Genomic DNA, 4930 nt, shown 5'->3' on the forward strand with positions numbered 1-4930 from the left:
TTGAATCCATATTAATAGTACGATTATGACCTCACCTACAACTATGTATATGCAAATACTAATATTACTAATTCAGCATGCTGAGGTTCATGCAACTACTAAAGTTATTATTTACCCTCCGCAACTTGGAGACAGCGAAAATCACTAGCCCTTATATTATTTCGAAGTCCAAGCCAAGAGCATCCCATTGCAAATTTATTAGTGAGGATAGCTTTCATCATCCTATTTATTTTATCTTTTGGATGGGCCCCTCCAATCGAATGTAGATCAATATCTACATATTTTTTTTAGGTACAATTACCTAAAAAAAATATTCAAATAATGAGGAGTAATAATGCTCCTGCATAAGTTGAATGAATGAGTTTTCTTCACTTATATTAACAATAAGACTTCACTTATTTTTCTATCATTGATATGTTTATTTGAGAATGTTAGAATCAACCTCGGAATCAACTTACATATACTTCCCTTATTTTCCTCCGACTCTAAATAAGAGTCAATTTTTTGCACATCTTCCAGAGAATCACAAGGAAGATTCTCTTCAAAAAAATTCCAATTATTATGAGGTTGCCTACTTCTTTCTACATTTCTGAATTTTTCTTGCAGGTCCTCAATCTGAAGCATCACATATGACATCATTGCCAATAGTTTATCTATAAAAATTATGTTAAATCTCATGAATAGGTGGAAAACTACTCTTTTCTTACCAATTTTCATTTCAATGTTCCCCTTGTCTAATTCTACAATGGAAAGAAAAAAGCATATTAATCATATGACAAAATAAAACCTAATTAGCATGCTGCTTAAGAATGTGAATTCCTGATGAAGGTGTATGTGATTCACTCGTGACCGAATATTCTGAACTCTGAAACACTAAAAAAAAAACACATCAACAGTAAATAAAATCAATCAACAGATAAATTGGGACATAATAACTTTCTTCATTCTATGAAAAAAAAATTACCTTCTGAGATGACATCTTCTCCTTTTGCAAAAGGTGTTACCACTATAAATAAACATAAGTTATTCAATGTTCTGCATAGCAGCTTTTGAGTCAAGTTATTACCTGAGTTGATGTCAACATCTAGATTCAGTGCTTCCGATAATTCCTCACATGGCTGCTCCCATAAGATTTCAGCCTGCTCAATATCCAATTTGGGTGGAGGCGAAATACTGCCTACAAACGTCAAGAAAAACTCAAGTGAATCAACTGAATCCTCTTGAAACATTGACTTATACCCACCTTCTCTATCATCTGTAGATGGGCTAGTGGAAGGCTGGCGAAATTTTTTCTTTCTTTTGCCTCTTCCTTTCTCCTCATCATTAGAGGTATATTCCGCATCTCCTGCTTTCCTGATAGCAGTCTCTAGTGAATCTGAAAAATGTGTATGTTTGTTTGAGGCAGTTATCATGAGATACATCATAGCCATTATAATATAACAGATACATTATTTACCATATATTCCGTCCTCTATAATTTTATGGGCACACCAGTGTTTGCCAGGAACAGTTTGCCTCTTTATTAGCTGTGTCACATTTTTGGGGTTGTTAGGTGGCCACAAACATTCTGTCTGAGATGCATTCAGCCAGCTTATTGGGACATGACTGAATACGCCATCCTCAATAAATTGAACCGCCGCATAAGATATAGTGTTGGATCTGGAAATTATACAGACGGATAAGTCTGTAGTTGAAAAAGCAAAGATCGCTGTTCTTTTTCTGCAACGATTGTAAGGCTGCACTGAAGAGGGTACCTCATATTATAAGATGCTTTGAGGAGCTGAAGGGGGAGGTCAAGGTTCTTAAGGAGAGGATTTCCGAGATGGAGAGGGAGATGAAGCAAACGAGTGACAATATGATTGCTGAGATAAATGAACGGCAAACCCGGTCATCTAATTTTATGATTTACAATTTGGAGGAGAGTAAATCTGGTTCGTTGGAGGAGCGTAAGTGCAGAGACCGTGGCCACGTTCGTAATATCCTAGTCGAATTGGAGATTTCATCGGACCCTAGTGGAGTGAGACCTGATGGATTGGTTGATATCGTACGTGTTGGTAAAGCAGAGAACGGTCCTCGCCCAATTAAAGTGGTCACAACATCAACAACCCTCGTTGCTGACCTTCTGAAGAAAAAGTCCAGAATCCGCCATTCCTCCCGATATTCTGCAATAAATATAGCCCCAGACTTGACATTGACGCAGCGCCGGCAGTTGGGTGTATTGAGAGAGGAGTTGAGTAGGCGCAAGGATAATGGTGAACACGTTGCCATAAGATATTCACGGGGGATTCCACGGATTGTCCCGGTCGGTCGATCAAAAAACGAACCAAAGACCATTTGAACATATATTACCACAACGTCGGGGGATTGAGAACTAGACTGGATGTATTCAAGAGTGAAGTGTTGGCTCATGACTTTGACATTGTCGTTATAGCAGAGTCTTCTCTTAGTGACTTGTGGTTCGATGGTGAGCTTTGTGTTCCGGGCTATTTAACTTTCCGCAAAGATCGAGATTTCAGTTTATCGAAAAAGAAAAGAGGTGGTGGTGTCTTGATGTTGGTGAGGTCTTTCCTGAATCCGACTGCTGTCGATGTTGCAGCGGACAATGTTGATCATTTATTCATTACTGTGAATGGTGCCGTCAGCAAAGTTGTTATAGGTGCCTGTTACATTCCTCCTAGATCCCCTAGAGAATGTATGAATCCCACTCTGATGTCGTTGAGGACATTTACATGAGATACCCGGATGCGAAGTTCCTTATCTGCGGTGATTATAATGTACCTGAGGCATTGTGGACCAACAATGAATTCGTATTAACAACACCTGGTGGTGCCAGTGAGTCATTGATGGACCTTGCCAATTTGTTGGACTTTTCACAGGTAATTCATTTACCGAACAGCCGTGGCACGTATCTGGATCTTGCTTTCACATCGATTTCGGATATTGTAGTTGATTATGCCAGTGAGTCTTTGCTCATTAACTCGGTTCATCATAGCGCCTATGAATTCGTCATTCCTTTTTCTGGAAGAGTTGGTGTTTCTTGGGATGATTGTGAAGAATACTTTTATGATTTTAGGAATGGCGACTATGGTGGTCTGGCTATCTTTTTGAATTCTGTTGACTGGAGTATTTTTGAGACTTGTACCGATGTAAACGATATGGTCAGTTATTTTTATGCATCTTTGTATCGGGGTATGGAATATTTTATTCCACGTGGAAAGCCAAAACGACGATCTTACCCTCCATGGTTTAACAGTAGGTTGATTCGATTGATTGGGCGGAAGAGGCGAGCACACGCCAGGTTCAGGACTTCGGGTTCGCCAGCGGATTATCAGGTTTTCAGCGATCTCAGAAGACAGTGCAAGGATTTGAACAAGGAACTTCATAATAATTATTTGCTCAATATACAGGCTAAGATTTCATCTGATCCACATTATTTCTGGAAGTATGTTCATTCTGTCAAGGAGTCCAACACTGTACCGGGGAACATGTTTTTTGAATCGAGACAGGGTGGGAATACAGACGAAATAGCTCAGCTATTTGCGGAGTTCTTCAGGCAAGTGTTTAAAAGTGAAGACATTGTGCCACCTGATTTTGACATCCCCGAGGTCCTGGATCTCAACTTCTTGAAGCTTACTGCATCTGAGGTGTTCGATTCTCTTGGCGCTCTCAAGCCTAGCTATTCTTGTGGTCCTGATGGTGTGCCTTCCTATTTGCTAACTAGATGTGTTTTTTCTCTAGCTGGTCCACTGACCTCTTTGTTCAATGCTTTCCTTAGGCTTGGCGTGTTTCCGCATTTATGGAAGAAAACTTTCATTGTCCCTATTTTCAAATCTGGCAACAAGCACGATGTGTCTAATTACAGGGGAATATGCTTTCCATCTGCTATTCCAAAAGTTTTTGACAAACTCGTCTGCTCTCGTTTGACCTGGCACTGTAATAATTTAATCATCGGGGAACAACATGACTTTTGCAGAGGAAAGTCGACATCGACCAATCTGTTAGTGTTAGATGCAGTATACACCGATTTTTGCAAGGCCTTCGACAGGGTCAATCATAGCATTCTGCTGATGAAGTTACGTAAGATGGGATTCGATGGTCCCCTGTTGAATTGGCTAGAGAGTTTTTTGCGAGGACGTTCCTTCTCTGTGCGTTACCGTGGTTGCTACTCAGAATCAAGTGGCGTTCCCTCGGGTGTTCCTCAAGGCTCCCACTTAGGTCCACTTAGGTCCACTTCTTTTTATTTTGTTCATTAACGATGTATCCTCTGTTTTTCTTTATAGTTTTTTTCTCTTGTTTGCCGATGACCTGAAGATATTCAAATCTATTTCTTGTTTCGAAGATGTTTTGCGTTTGCGAGCAGATTTGCTTAGATTTTCTGATTGGTGCGAGCTCAATAGACTGGAACTGAACTTGTCAAAATGTAATGTGATCACTTTTTCTCGAGGGAGCGAGCCTTCTTTTAGCTATTCTCTTTGTGGTGTCACCCTCCAAAGGGTTCACGTGGTCAAGGATCTGGGGGTGGTGCTTGATTCGCGCTTAATCTTCGATGAACATGTTACCTATGCCAAGAAAAGAGCGTTGAAGTTGTTAGGGTTTGTTCAGAGGAATAGTAGAGAGTTCTCCATTGAGATATTCAAATATCTTTATTGCTCTCTCGTTAGGACCATCCTTGAGTATGCCTCGGTTGTATGGAGCCCTTCATATAGTTCTCGCATCCGAATGGTCGAAGGTGTTCAAAATAGATTTCTCCGTCTGGTGGCTTATAGGTTGAGAATTCCAAGCGTCTCCGTTAACTATGAGTTTGTCAGAACTAGTTTAAGTCTGCGATCTCTCAGCGACAGAAGGACACTTCTCGATCTTGTGTTCCTTTATAGGCTCTTGAATGGCTATATAAATTGCCCTGAACTGCTGAGCCTGATCAGTTTCAATG

General features: G+C 40.3%; 1 long non-coding RNA gene across 1 annotated transcript; it reads right to left on the reverse strand.

The window, feature by feature from the left end:
• Window positions 1-930: 930 nt before the first annotated feature.
• LOC123316368 lies at window positions 931-1370 on the reverse strand. Its single transcript, XR_006538063.1, has 3 exons — window positions 1244-1370; window positions 1067-1177; window positions 931-1006 (listed from the first exon to the last, which is right to left on the reverse strand). It is a non-coding gene; the product is annotated as an uncharacterized LOC123316368 (long non-coding RNA).
• Window positions 1371-4930: the final 3560 nt, after the last annotated feature.

Source organism: Coccinella septempunctata, chromosome 7, assembly GCF_907165205.1.
Source record: "Coccinella septempunctata chromosome 7, icCocSept1.1, whole genome shotgun sequence".
Taxonomy (NCBI): domain Eukaryota; kingdom Metazoa; phylum Arthropoda; class Insecta; order Coleoptera; family Coccinellidae; genus Coccinella; species Coccinella septempunctata.